At 39.9% G+C, this 15,603-nt stretch overlaps 1 protein-coding gene across 1 annotated transcript in view; it reads left to right on the forward strand.

Annotated features, from left to right (window-relative positions):
* Positions 1 to 3,130: 3,130 nt before the first annotated feature.
* Positions 3,131 to 15,603, forward strand: part of npffr1l2 (neuropeptide FF receptor 1 like 2) — a 55,412-nt gene continuing 42,939 nt past the window's right edge. The window contains exon 1 of the mRNA XM_074670697.1: positions 3,131 to 3,182. The gene's annotated coding sequence lies outside the window, so the exon portion shown is untranslated. The remainder of the gene's footprint in view (positions 3,183 to 15,603) is intronic.

Here is a 15,603-nt window from a genome sequence, read left to right on the forward strand (position 1 = left end):
CAACCCAGCCTAGCATTTCAGGCTAATACCTAGCTACATGATTCACATGGTTTTATACATTGATAGTTCAGCAACACATTTGATGTATGTTTTTAAATAAAGTAAAGTTATTTTGAGTTTATAATCGTTATTTGTAATGTGTTGAAAATTTACTTTGACATTCAAAAAATGATTTTTGGAAACTAAAAGTTACTTATCACTTCAACTTGTGTTTCTGTTGACCACAGAGAGCTTGAAATGAGGCAGGCTAACTAAATCCAGAGTCATTTGACCACTGATGTGTACCGTTTCCCAGAGACAGGTGGGTCAATTTACCCACAGGCTCAATTTACCCCGTTCTCCCCTATAGGGATGTGACCATCAGAGGAAAGGTGTCTGAGAGTTACACTGCCAAATTGTTGTTATGCACCAAGAATCACAGCATGCTTTGTACAGCAAATTACCACTGTGCTAGTTGAGAGAGAGAAATAAATGTGCCTTTGTTTATATTTTCAAGCACCCATGCTCATCAACATATGTGTAGCATTTTATGATAGATATTCCCAAACCGGCTCTACAGGCCAGACTGAAACTGTGCTAGCAGTGCACTCCTTTCTTTCTTCTTAGAGTGCTTCTGGCAGAGCTTGGACTGAAGTTTTGGCTCATCGTCTGAAGGATGGACCCTTGAGCAGCTCGGCTCAGAGAGTTCCAGAGAGTTTCATTCAGTTTCTGAGTGTCTTTTATCTATTACACAAAATTTTACAAAATAAATGTTTCCGTCAACAGACTAAGACATAAATCAGATTAATTACAGTATAAACTGAGCTAATAATCAACCAGTTGACCCATTGGAGTGGGGTCAATTCTTTGTCTTATTTAGATGTATATGAAAAGCCCACAGAAAAATTCCGGCAAAATGATAAATAAGAGACAAAATAAAATCATAGCAAAGCTGGAAAAAACTGGGCATTGGAGGTAACAACAAAAACTCCCTGCCATAAACTGGCTTTCAAAAATAAAAGAACACATAATAAATAGACAATGACAATACAAAAGATGACTAATTACCACGCTTGGTGAAAGGGCACAGGTGGAAACAAGGAGGGTGGTGACAACAATCACAAAGGCAGGTGACACACCAGGGAAGGAAAAGAAGTTACAATGAGAGATATAAAAAACAAAACAGGATAAAGAAAACAAAAGATGAGACTGAACTGAAGAGTGTGAACTTAAAATAACTGACATGACACTCCGTGGACATCATGACGGTAAATACCCTTCAGTAAATGCTAGTTTTACTTCATTGAATCGTTTTAAGTCCCTGGAAATAACCCATTAAGGAACTAATGACACAAAGAAACAGGTTAAATCCACATGAAGGACTGACTCAAGGAAAAAGAAATAGGAATTCACATAACAAAAAGGCAAACACATGTCACAGCCTCACAAAACTGAAAGGTCTAGAATTCAATCCCAGCTTTTGCAGTTACACACCGAGGTGGCCTGATCGTCATATTTCTCCCCCCTGTTGTTTTTGAAGATTCTCTTTGGTCCAGGTCCAGGTCATTCTGAAGACTCAAAAAAAAAAAAAAGAAAGAAAGAAAAAAAAGAAAAGAAACCGGACCGTGTAAAGTTTGGTAAAAATGTTTCACCAGTCATCCAAAAAAAACGTCATCAATCTCAGACAGCTGGTGATGGCAGCAAATTTATTTCAATCAGGAGAGACTTACACCAGAAAGGATTATGTACAGGTTTAATGATATAATGTATAATAACAGATTTGGCGGTTAGACCCCATCAACCATGTGAATGATAAATGTACAGGGGAGCAGAACTTGTGACAAATTATGAATATCCCCCCATGGGGCCTAGACACTGGTGGTGGTACAAAGTCTTGAGGAAATGGGACTTGGAGAGCCGATGAAGACTGTAGAGCTGTGAGCTGACAGGTGAGGAAGATCTTGAAGGTGCGTCGGAAGGAGGAGGGATGAGACCTGGAGGTGCATGGGGAGGAGGTGGGACACGCACAGAGCCTGAAAGACAACTGACAGCAGACAAGGCAAAATTTAAAATTTGACAGCTTCGTGATGATTGGCTAACCAATGAAGCAGGGAAGTTGTGATTGGATAGAAAGAACTGGCACGCCTCCCTCCTAGACAGCTGTTGAGAGAGTGAATGAATGAAAGGAACACCCAGACAGTCTTCCTGACTGAACTTAAGCTATAGCTTCATGTGTTACTGGGGAAGAGACAACAACAACGGGAAGAAGTCATGTTAATCCTGTTGATGAGTGGGTCGTTGAAACCCAAATTCAGGGTCAGGGTGTCTGACTGTACCAGATGTACAAAAGAGAGAAAACATGTTTGAAGCATTATGCCATTTATGTAATGTTTTGTAATTCGTTAAGTAAGTGACGTACACTAAATGAAATCATTTTATTTAGTTGAAACTCAAAATGAAAAAAAAAAAAAAAATAGTCCAATAGCTTTCCACTGCAGAGTCAGCTTCATCTCTGTTTGATGTCAGCAGACAATAGAGCTGCTCACGCATTGTAATGTCTGTACCCGGTCTCCCCTCCTGTGCTCAGTCAGTTGAAGTGAAAACCTCTACAGGAGCTGATCGCTTCTGTTTCAGCAGATTAACAGAAACACTCTTACTGTGACATCCTTGGCGGATGCTCAGTGGGGTCGATTGGAGTTCATGATATTTATAATTTTTTTTACAAAAGTTTAAGGCCATCCATAGATATTTTTTAATAATAAATAATTTTACATTGTTTATTTTCAGCTTGAGTTCAGAATTTGCATCATTCAGTAAAATTGTTCTCCCGGACCACCGTATTGAATCAGTTGGTGTTCATGTAGATTACGTGCACTGTGCTATTTACACCGTTAGGTGGCGCTTGTAAGTCAGGGGCCAAACAACTCGGAAGTTTTGTGAGGAGTTGTGCCATTGAGAGACGCGGTTAAAAGAAGGAGCGCCAGTATTCCACGCAGATGAGAGTTGGAGCTGAGGAGGAGTTTGCTGGTGATGTTCATCATTGTGAAATAAATGAACGGAGTGGAAAGAAGTGAAAGGTCCTCACATCGCCCGTCTGTGTATACGGCTGCAACAGGAGCGCCTGTCGCTTTTTGCTTTGTGTGATTATAACCAACAATCCGAGGCTGGCATCGGAAAGTTAGAGTGCACCGAAACCCACCAAGGTAGGTCTGTCTCTTATTTTAGATTCATTAAACACGGCGAGGACAACAACACCCATAAACGCGCTTGTTATAGGAGCGTCTGTGTCTGTAACCTGGTTTTGTCTTGTTGCTTCTACTATCATCCGGTTTGTGGGTGAACAGGACAGGTTAAAAGTGCAAGAACGATGTGTTCACACAACAAAACTGCTGGCTTTAACTTCTCATCGTGGTGCTCAGATGTTTTTGAAACTCCTCAGCAATTTGTGTGTCATAGTTTTTAACAATTTCACGAGCTGAAATAAGAACAACTACTCAAATGTGATCACGGTATGATTCATTTTTATGCCTCTTAAAATTTAAGTAAATGTAAAAGAGAAACATGTTTACAGCTTTTTGTTTTCACCGTTAACATCAGTTTTGTCAGATGTAGACGAAAATGAGGAAATTCTCTAATCAAAATGATCTACTTAATGGTTAAATCACTCATCAATGATCGTTTTTATGCGTGACTTTTTGAACACACTGTTTTATATCAAAGCATTACAAAAATCCAATCACATTATCTGATAATCAAATTTGACAGTTATTTATTTATTATTTTTTTCTTATTTATATTTTTTGGCTCAAATTTGGTAATAAAAACATAAAACCAGTTCAGAACTCATTGATGTTTATGATGAAGTGAAGGAACATCTCTAAGAAACAAAGTGTCAGATAAAGCACACTGGTTTTCTGGTTCTCACAACGCGCTCTAATACATTTTTTAACACAGTATAGATAATCAGTACAGCTGTAATTATACTAAGTGGTCCTTATGGGAAAAGCAGCACTGGAGAAAGTGTGAGGTGCATCAAGCAGCTTTAATGACACCTCAAACAGAGGCTACATTAGACCTTCCTAACTCAGCAGCCTGACATCAGAAAAAAAAATATGATCATGTTAAGGTACTACAAAGCAATCAAAAGGAATTAAAGGCTAAAAACAAATGCAGAATCCTCTCTTTAGCAAATATGTTCATCATTCTGTGTATCAAGAAATCTTCTGTATAAGGCTATTGCCCTTAAACCAAACATGTTGTGACTCCTCCTTGAAACTGCTTCAAAATTGAACACTTAAACCCCAAAACAAAATAACATCAACTGAGTTAGATTTAAAGGGCTTCCCACTTCAATACAAAACCAAGGCTCACACTGGGTGAATTGTTAAAAGTTTGCCACTCAGGAAGCTTCCGTCCCTGTCTCTCCAAACAACCTGCCAGTGTTTTCTTGCCGTAATGCATTGCACTCATACTGGGGCAAGTAAACACAATTATGAGTGTTTTTGTTTAGAAAAATTAAACCAGATACCACGCGCTACACTTTGATACAAGACATTATGGCTGCTACTGTTTTATTAACGACTTTAAAATCTTTTAAGTTACTTTCAAGTCCTTATCAAACTTGAAAAAAGCCTACCCAAGCAACACTTTAAAATTCAGTTGCCTGATTTTTATTTTAGAAAAGCATGAACAGAAAACACATAAACTGTTGTTTCCTTGCATATTTGCCATGTCTCATTCAGTAGGCAGGGGGTGTTTGGATAGGAGAATGTAACCATCTCCATGGTGACTATGACAGGCTACTACAGTGAAAAGTATAGGAAGGAAATCTGTTGCATATTACCTGTAGTTCTGAATTTGACTTAAAATGAAAACCACAAGTACATCGAGAGAAAATGCATTAAAAAAGACAGAAATAGGCAGTAATGGAAAGTACTGGGTGATATAGACGATAAGGAAATTGAAGCTGACTTTTGAGATGGTTTATTACAGCCCAGTAGACTTATTTACACGAGGCTACAATTTACATTTTAAATGTCAAAGACATCTTGGACTCTTGGACATTTCTGTCCCGCGCATCATGTTTACACACCACACTGCATTCACTCTCTACACTCCTGGTTTTCAAGCTAGTTTTACTGTAGTTTCTTTAAGTGAATTGTATCACTCCAACCAGTCCATGATTACAGCCTGTTCTTCAAAACAACAATCTGCTACCATCAAAATCAGACCTCATTCATGAACAACTCCGAACTTATGATACTGGTGACATTGTCATTAAGTTTGATTAGGATATTCATGATGATGCTGATGATGTTTGTGCCTATGCTGATGTTGTTTGTAAAAAAAAAAAAATCTGCTTTCACATAGACCTGTGTTGTTTCCTCCCCTATAGACCTGACTTGTATAGAACTAACTTTGGGAAAAGCAAGTGTGTGCCAGTAGTGAAATTAACGATTCAGACAGGAGATATCTTTTTGTATCAGGTTGTAAATGTGTTTGTTTCTGCTGTAAAACATCTATTTTGCTTGGTGTGTATGCAACTTCAGGTACTTCTGGAGCCAGCCTCAAGTGGACAATTGAAGCACAGTTTTTTTTTTTTTTTTTTGCATTTCTGCTATTGTCTCGTGTTTTTAGACCAGAGGTTGCTGCCTGGATTGAACACAAATACAGGGGTTGGACATTTTTTTTTCTTTTTTCTTTTTTTTTGAGGAAACTTTTTACTTTTACTCCAGCATGTGTCAAAGACAAATATGCTCCTTTTGGCTTCAGTAGATTTTAATCACTTCTTTTGCTAGATTTTCTTCTCTCAAATCTGATCCCAAAGACAACAAACTAATTGCACAGTTCTGTATGTGGTTTGTGTAAGTCAGTGGTGTGCAATAGTTTTTCTATTCTCATTTTGTGAAAATGACCAAGAGCCAGATGCTCTTATTGACATAGTCATTAACCATGAAAGTAACATGTGAATCTTTGGGAATATCTTGTTAAACTAATTAATCAATAAGGCTATGTTTACACTGCAATGTGTGAACAAGCCACGTCACATTGAATCTGACTTTTTTGAGTCAGGTTCAGGCCACTTTCATGGTACTGAATTGTATATGCATCCAATGTTTTTTTTTATATTTTTCAAGTGACAGCATTGATGGAGTCAGCCAGTATGGGAAAAGTGAAGTTTTAGACCCATTAGAAGTCTGAGTACTGTTACCCTGGGGGAGGGGCCAGGAGAGAAGAGAAACTGAAACTTAAACATGTTCGTAAATTTTGTTGCGGAGAACTGGGAGAGAACCAGGTGGGAATCATAAAGGCAGCAAAGCAAGCCCAAATAAGCAGCTACACTGCAGAAAACAACCCCCTGGGGCCATGTTCATTTCTGTAAACAGCGTTCTGTGCGTGACATTAATTTTCACAAGGTCTTCACTAACTTTTTCACTGTTAGCCCTGGTGCAACCAAATTTTCTCAGTTGGTTGCACCAGCACGTGATTTGGTCACACCCTTTTTTGAGGGGGTACACACAAAAAATGTCAAGTTGTTTTGGTAACCCAATGTATGTGTTGCCACTGTTGTAATCCATTTTCTGGGTTGAAGGGCTATTATTTTAACCCAATTTCTGGGTTTTAAAGGTAATGCACCATTTTTGGGTTGTTTTTCAGAGGATAACTGATTTTTGGGTCAGAAGCTTGTTTTTTTTTTAAAATTGAAGTTATTGTTTTTCTTGAAAGGGAGTATATTATGGAGAAATCTCATTAACATCATTTATAATGAGACATCTTGTGTACATGAAATGCGTCCTTTACCTTTTAAAGAGGTACTAACTACTAAAGCATGCTGTATGTGACTACTATGACCATACATGGCAATGTTGGTGATAATAGTAACCCTTTGGTGTCAGAGCCTAATTTGGCTGTTTTTGAATCCTTTTGATTTTGCCTCTATATACCACAAAAAAAATGTTGCTTGGTATTTTTTTTTCAGCACAACCGAATATATGATCTGATAATTATTTTACATTTTAACCTACTTCATTAACACACTGGGCCCAAAATTACACCGAAATTACCGAATTTGGATTAAAGAAAATACAATTTATTCTAACTGTTTTGGAACTTGAAAAAGTAAATACAGGTTGCAAATATGAACATAAAAATGTAAAGCTGAAATAAAGTAATACTTTATATGAATATTTTCACTAAAAAGCGTGTATATTTAGCTGTTTGTTACCTTGTCAGCTGAAACTCTTTGAAACAAACCAAGTGCAAAATTATGCACAGCTGCACCAGTGCTTTGCATACTCTAAGTCTTTAATAACTGTTCCCAGAGTTCCAAATAGTGCAAATGTAACATAAGAAGTAAAAAAAAAAAGCCTTGAAACAGTCCCTCGCCATCACTGTAGCTGTAAATGGCTTGGATGTTATAGTGTTCTGGAGAGTTTCAAGTCTGCACTTTCGAGTTAAGTTGCAGCATTGCTGTAGGTGACCGATTTCTTTTTACGCTCTTTGAAAATGTTGTGATCGTCGACTCCGGAGGGATAATAATAATAGTGATGATAATAACGATAGTGGCTGTCTGCCATTTAAAATATATTTTCTGGAAAGGATGGGAAGTGCTTCCAAACAGTGCAGTGGGCCTGGAATCCTAGCAGAAGAAGAAAAAGAAGGTATGGATATGTTGTTAGAGAATATTGTATAACATTACATGCTTGTACCATATTAACATCACGTAAACTTTTTTCCTGTGTCCACGTGTCCCGGTTGCTAACTTAGTTTAGCACAATTCATTAAACAACATTTGTGCTTTCTTGTTGTTTTGCACTTTTCTTTCATCTTTTGGTCTCAACTTCTGTTCTAGCACGCATTGGTTTCGGCTTTTTGAATTTCACCACGGTTAGTAGCGAAGTTGTGACTAGGCCGCATTAGCTGTAGCCACTGGCAGTTAGCTGGTCACTGTGTAGCTGTGGCTATGGCGGCTACGTGGCCTAGTCAACCAGAGTCAGCGCAGAAATGTTACGTTACACGGGCAGCTAGCTGGTCGCTATGTAGCCGTGCCTAGCTCCGCTGGTCTATGCAGAAGCGTTATGGGGAAGGACACTGGACACGGTCATGACGTCCGCAGCAGATGCAGCTTATTATAGTCAATTGAAGCTGCTCCGCAAGCACAAGAGAGACGGCTGGTCTGTTTTACTTTAAATCCAAAAAGTTAAAACTACATAGAACTGTCGTGCCATGCCCGGTGTAGCAGGTAAAAGACTCAAGTGTGCTTATACCGTTAGTCAAGTTGTGCCTTTTTAGCTGTGCGGTATGTCTCCCACTCGCTTAAGTAGTGAGATGTAAACAGTGGGTTTGATTGTTTGATTATTGTCAAGCTATTCATTGCTCTGTTTTCCCCCCAGGTCATTTTAATGGACAGCTTCAGCGCTGCTAAGTTAGCAGAGTGGCAGTTGCCTGATCTCATTGAGAATTTTACAGGTGAGCATATTTCCCCTTTTGACTGTGACAACAGCAATGTGCCCATTTGTTGGTTCATCAGAGTTTCTGTGTCAGGCAGTGGGGCAAGCATATCAATACAGATCGTATCAGTGAAATAAAATGTACCTGGGCCTTATTCTCAAGCTGTTATGAATAAAGATGGGCCAGATAATAGTCTTTTAATCCTTGTCATTACTCTCAAGTAGAGAAAACATGGACAGTATACTCTGCCATTCAAAGACTTAAGGTTATTAGTTTCAAGCCTAAAAAATGGCCAGAGCATCCATTAAGTAATTAAAAGCTGTAGTGATAATGATCAAGCATTGGTCAGTGATTCATCATTATATAAACTTGTGTATAATACTCATGTATTGTATTTTTGTTTTTGTTTTTTTTGTCCTCCAGAACAAGACATAGAGGAAGAGCCATTTCTTCTGTTAGATGAAGATTCAGTCGAAACCTAATCCTCAAAATTCGCCCCAGGCTAAAGTTCCGTAGGCTCTTCAAAGAACTTGTAAGTCATCTCTCTTAGAGCTTTAAGGGCCTCAAAGGGATATTTCAGTTTTTTTGAAGTGGGTTTGTATGAGACCACTAAGGACGTTAGATACAGATAAAATATTTTTTAAGTGCATAAAGTCTTTGGAAATATAAACATTTATCCGGACCTAACTAACTGGTCATGTGTCCTTCTGCGCAGCGCTAGTGCGCTCCGTCCCCCCTTCTCCTTTCAGCTGTAGAGAATGTAAACAAGCCACGGACACTGGACATCAAGATGCTGAGTGTTACTGCTGCCACGACTGTTGTTGTTGTTGTTGCTGTTGCTGTTGCTGTTACAGGACACTCCAGAATTCAGAAGAGCAGGGAAATCTGTGTGATGAGTTATACATATGGCTCGAGCCAGCAGTGTCCTCTAACTCAGACAAATCCTGAAGAGTGTCTGTAACCAAGTTCCACTCGTGACAGCAGCAACACTCAGCATCCGTGGGCATTGAGTCACAGCTCAGACATTTACACCACTGAGTATTCCCGACTCTGTCTTGATGTCCAGTGTCCGTGGATGTTTCCTCTGTATTCCTTTCAGTCTCCATCTGTAGCAGCTCCTCTTCTGTGTGCTGCGCTTCATACAGGTATCCTTTTGGTATCAAAGTGAATGGAACTTCATCCTTGCTGTCATAGTCACTCATTTTGAATTTCCTACGCTGCCTCACAATCCTTAGACTACAAACAAAATAATTACGATACTTGATCAAACTTACACGAGGCTAAAACCAGCGCCCGAAGCATAGCTTGTTTACATTCCCTACAGCTGAAAGGAGGAGGGGACGGAGCGCACTAGCGCTGCGCGGAAGGACACATGACCAGTTAGCTAGGTCCGGATAAATGTTTATATTTCTGAAGACTTAATGCACTTAAAAAATATTTTATGTATCGTACTCTTAAACTGTGGTATTACTTTTTGATTTGAGTTCTTGTAGGCAGAGAAAATAGCCTTTGAATTTGGTACGGTCTCTCCCTGTTAGCGTCTATTTCCTCGTCACCATCGATTACAGTCTGTGTCTTACTGAGGGAGAGGAGACACCTCTCTACTGTATCTAATGTCTTTAGTGGTCACATAGAGCTCATACAACCCCACTTAAAAAAAAACTGAACTATCCCTTTAATGCTGATCAACAATATCAGGGCAGAAGGCATTTGTATGTTATTAAATGCAAGAGGCTGATTCAGGGGGATCTCAAGTGTCTCCTCTCACATTTACGAATAATACTCAAAGTAAATAATTCAACAACTTATTTCCAGTTGCGGACGATGCAAGGACATATGGGATTGATGTAGTGCTGCGCCCTATTGTTGATGAGACTCTTGAGAGGAATGGCATCACACTTAACACCCATAATTATCAAGGCGTTGTGAAATTCTTGATTGTCCAGGTTGTGTGAGATGATTTGGGCTTGAATGGTATTCTTGGCTACAATGAGAGTTTCTCTGAGAATTATGTGTGTCAGCTGAGCAGAGTTCACAAAAATGTCCTGGGGGTTCAGACACAGGAAGATTCAAAGCTGTTGCGTGATGTTGATGGTCACAAGGCAGATTTGGAATCAAGTGACCTCTCCAAGACAGGCCTCAAAAGAGATAGTGTCCTCAACAGCCTGTCTTTCTATCATGTGACAGACAACAAAGTGACTGGACATCATGAATGACATCCTGGAAGAGGTAGGGGCACATGAAGTCAAGCTTATGCTGAATTCACTCATTGAACAAAAGCTTATATCACTAGATAAGCTAAATTACCAGATCACAAGCAACATTTGCAAAACAGTGGCATATCAACATCAGATTATGCAGTGTCATACTTTCATGTGTGGGTCTATGCTAAGCCATTACAGAGAGTTCATTTTGGGACGATTCTTTATTTTAATCACATTAAATGCCACCCACACCATATTGATACCCTGAATATTGTTGCCCTACAGCCTTTGCCACGCAGACAGGGTGTGACCGGCGCACTTTGCAAGTTTCCTGCAGTGCCAAGAGAGGCGCAGTCAAAGCGCAGAGGAGCGCAGAGGAGCCCAGAGGAGCCCAGAGGAGCGCAGAGGAGCGCAGAGGAGCGCAGAGGAGCCCAGAGGAGCGCAGAGGAGCCCAGAGGAGCGCAGAGGAGCCCAGAGGAGCGCGTCCGCAAATGGCAGAGAGGGAGGAGAAAAGCCGTGAGTGGGTTTAACACAGCCGAGCACTGTTTTTATCAATCAAATGAGTGCCTCTCCTCGCCTTTTAATGCGCTGCGGCTGAGGCCCAGCGTCTGATTGGTCTGAGTGATCCCCGACACCTTGGAAAGTGTGCTGGAAAGACCCGGTAGCGGAGAGGGTCAGAGCCGCTGTCCCTGCAGCAGGAGAATGACAGTGGGGCACATCGGAGGACACAAAACACGTCACCTTGTGGGCCAGCTCCTGGGACAGATGTAATCTGTTTCTTTGTCATTAATTGGAGCACAAAATGAAGAGACAGTTACACAGCTGGCTTATCCATTCAGAATACTTTTGATCCACCTGCACTCCTGGTTTGTCATCGCCAAATAGCAGAACCTTTGGTGATATACTGTATACTCTCCCGGTGTCTCCGCCTTATCCTCCTTACAATAATGTACTCCATCTTTTTAGATCAGGTTAAAATTAAAGACTTAAACAGAGAAATATGCGAAATCACGGGTAAATCCTGAGTGACATACATTTATTTTGTCTCTTTTTTCTTTGTCTTGTCTCTCCCTCTTTTCTTTGAATTAAATGAAATGAGAGAAGCCAGATATATACTCAGTATCAGATGTTAAGGCTGTTCATTGTTTAATCGTAAGATGTGCATCAAACTTCAAGCTGCTGTCAGGTTAACTTTCCATTATGACAAACGGCTTTAATCTGACATCAGATGTGACGAGAAAATGAATATAGATATAAATGTATATACTGGTTCAGACAGTTACATTAAATAGTGATTGCTGTGATTGTTTACTGCATTAAAATGTGCCTGACACTCTGGAAACCTGCCTCTGAGGCTTTGTTGACATGTGCCCACATGTGCGCCTGTCACGAAATTACAGCTGCGGAGGATGTGCTCCGCTTTGCACTGAGAATAGACCAGGTAGGAGCTGGCAAGATTTCAGCGAACTTTCTGCACTGTTTTTGGCACGAAATCTGTCACTGCGCCAACATGAATCTGCTGACACCTCCCCATGGTGCCCCGTCAACTCCCCCTGGCACGCAGTCACACCCATCTCTGCGCAGATGGTCTACCAAATTGTCAAATTGGTGGTGCAGGGCTGTGCGCCACACACAATTAACACTGCGCAGGGTGCGCCAGGCTTGCCCCCCCGCGCTATGCAGCACAAAATTAGAGCCCACAGTAACAACACATAGTAACGACACATAATAACAACACATGGTAACAACACATGGTAATGACATTGTCAAACGACACATTATAATGACATTGCCAAACTACACATCAAGACAACACACCATAACAAACATGACACTGTCAAACAACAAATCATAATATCACTTTGTCAAATGACACATTATGATGACACGATGTAATGGCAAAGTCAAATGACAGGGACAGTTCAATATTCAATACATATGGACAAATGTCTTGTCATATGGTCAGTAGACATACACAGTGCATGTGACAACATAACATACACACTCAGCATATATTCACTGAACATGAGAGAGTGCAGGTGGAGGAGACTAACTACGCCTGTGGAAAAGAGCAAACTCAAACCACAAAAATCTTATACAGCACCTGTGACAAAGAAAGTATGAAAACATACGTGACCTGATTCTTACTCATACACGCAGAAAAAAACGTTGCATATGCGAGCATTTATGGCGCAGTCCCGAGCGCTGATTCATGCAGGTGACTTCAGGGGAGTGAGCTGACAGGCCACGTTTAAAAACATAATGTGATCAGTTCAACAAAAAATCTGATTGGGGCAATAAATCTGTGAGCATTAAAGTCTGCAGTTTGAATGTACCCTCAGTGACATCAAATATACTTGTATCGTCTTAAGAGGCTCATAAAATCAAAGCTCACCTGTCCCTCCATTGTGTCCTGATACCAGATGATAAGTAGTCAGTTTTCTGCAGTGTTACGTGCTACATAAGCATCGGACAACCTGAATGTAGTCTTGTCCTCTGATGTGATTTTGATCTCTGGGTGTTCACGAAGCACTTTTTTCACATTCTAAATACATTCGTTTAAGCACATCAATGGAAAGAGTTCTTACGTTAATATAAATAATAATACCATGATTCATTTTGCACCTCGGGACATGATCGTCCCCCTGGGCCTGACTTTGAACATGTGTAAGTTGTGTTGCCATACTTGAATGTTCTCCATGGTAGATGAAAGAGCACATGCCAGATGTTGGTTCAGTGGTGGTAGAAATTGATTCTCTGAGCATTCACGGCAGTACCACTCATGTTTGCGGATTTATATTGAAGACTGCTTTATGTCCTTTGAATTATTCCCCCTGCTAAACAAGCTCATCTTTCATCCCTACTCACATCCCCATTTTCACATTAATCCTGAGAAATCATTATCTACAATTTCAACACATCTGATTATCTAATCTGGTCCTGATGCACCAGACTCTTTTAAAGGCGCACAGGAGAAATATATACTTGTAGGAATTGTTTATTCTTTGAGCATCCTCGTAAAATTACAGCTGTGCAGTATTCTTTGATCATCTCTGTTTTATTATTATACTGAGGTAGCAGCTTAAAGAATTAGACTGTTTAACAAATAGATGTAGTCTTCCTAATGTCATCCACCCATCATGCATATTGGAGATGCTGAACTTAAGAGGCAGGCTTTGATCCTCCTCACCAACACCTACAGTGTGCCTGTCCCTGCCAATCAGCTGAGCTGGGCCTCTGACTGAACAAACTTAGGATCGTAACTCAAAACGTGTTTCAGAGATCTCTTTCTCATCAACATGAAAAATAGTTTCCTTAAAAAAACATGTTAAAAAAAGGAAAGGATCCTACCCTCATTGAGATTATCATAGGACAACAGCAGCTGAATTGTATTTCAGCCCTTTAAGAAAAAATGGCTGCTTTCATGGAATGATCCACATGCTTTTATTCAGAAAAATCATTACTAATTTTCAAGAAGTTGTATTAAGAAAAACATCTTAGTTGTTACCCTTTAAAAAAAAGTATTTATTTATGTTTACTAAAATCCGTATTTATTAAAAAAAATTGCAGAAACCTTTAAAATGTATCAAATGCGATTCAAAAAATTACATCATCAGACAAAATTATATGGCAACATTTTTTGTGGATGAACATCTCTGTTCAAAAAAAAAATATTCTTTTATGATGGAAACACTTTTAATGAAATGTTCCTGAAGTACAGAGCAATTAAAAGGAAAACATTAAAAAACAAACAAACAAAAAAAAAACTCAGCCCTCACACAGTGTTTGCTGACAGAAAAATGACCTATTCAGACTGAATTCATTTTTCAAACAAGACTGTAAGTGAGTGTATTTTTTCTTTAAAAAGTGTCTTTTGGTACTTCCAGGGCCAGGCTAAAGCAGACTTTTCAATAGTTTTATCCTTTCCACATTGGCCTTTGTCTTTTTCCCTGGAGGTTGCTGCTAGTCTGGAATTGGTCTGTAAAATATCAGGACTAATGCTTTTGACTGCCGCAAATAAATAATCTCTCTATGCTATGATATTATTCAAGTTTCTCAGTTATAAACACTGCTCACCTTGTTAGGAACTGCTCTTACACTAAAAAGACCCTGCTCTACAAAACCTTGTGCAATCACTGCCCAGCAAGCATACAAGGCTTTTGTCATACCTCGGAGAATTTGATCTTAGGATTGCAGCTGATCAGTCAGTAATACAGAATCTAATTTCCCACCTAATACCAAAACAGTTGATAGGATCAGACTTGCTTCTTTTAGGGCCTTTTTCAAACCGCCCCCTACACACTCCCCCTCCATGACAGAGTGCACTCCGTCACGGAGTCACACTCGCAGCAGAATGAAGTTTACTTCATCAGGGTGTAGGGTATAAATACAGCTTTGGGACTGAAAATTCACTCGATCTCAGGCGGAAACAGATAGACAAAGAAAAAAAAAGAAAATATAACGTAGAAAATACTAAGGAAACTTACTCCCATGCTTCTTTGGCTGCATTTATTTTTTTATTGAAGAGTTTTTCATGTTTTACACTCCCTTGAATGAATTCTTTTGTTTTTGTGAAAGTCCCTGTAAATATTAGACACTCAAATACACACGAACTGTCTGAACAAATGCAAGGCAGGCTTTAATCAATGACATCTACATCTAAAGTTGTGAACATCTGCACTCATTAAATATTTCTGTTAGTTTTACAGTATTTGTGCAGGCACATGTTTGGGAACTTACATTTGTATGTTGCTTCCTCCATGGCTGACACCGGACACAATTTAGCGCTGCACGTGTTCAGTGAGTCGGCATCGGTGCAGACTCGCTTGTGGAGGGTTTTATAGCCCACTACCCCTCCCCGCGGATCGGTTTGGGATGGCCCTTAATGTGGCGGACCCTCCACGAGAACGCGCAAACGGAGGGTTAGTGGGTTGGGAGAGTGTGTAGGGGGCGGTTTGAAAAAGGCCCT

This window comes from Halichoeres trimaculatus, unplaced genomic scaffold (assembly GCF_033239565.1).
Source record: "Halichoeres trimaculatus isolate MK-OKI-2021-1 unplaced genomic scaffold, fHalTri1.1 fHalTri1_scaffold_5, whole genome shotgun sequence".
NCBI lineage: Eukaryota > Metazoa > Chordata > Actinopteri > Labriformes > Labridae > Halichoeres > Halichoeres trimaculatus.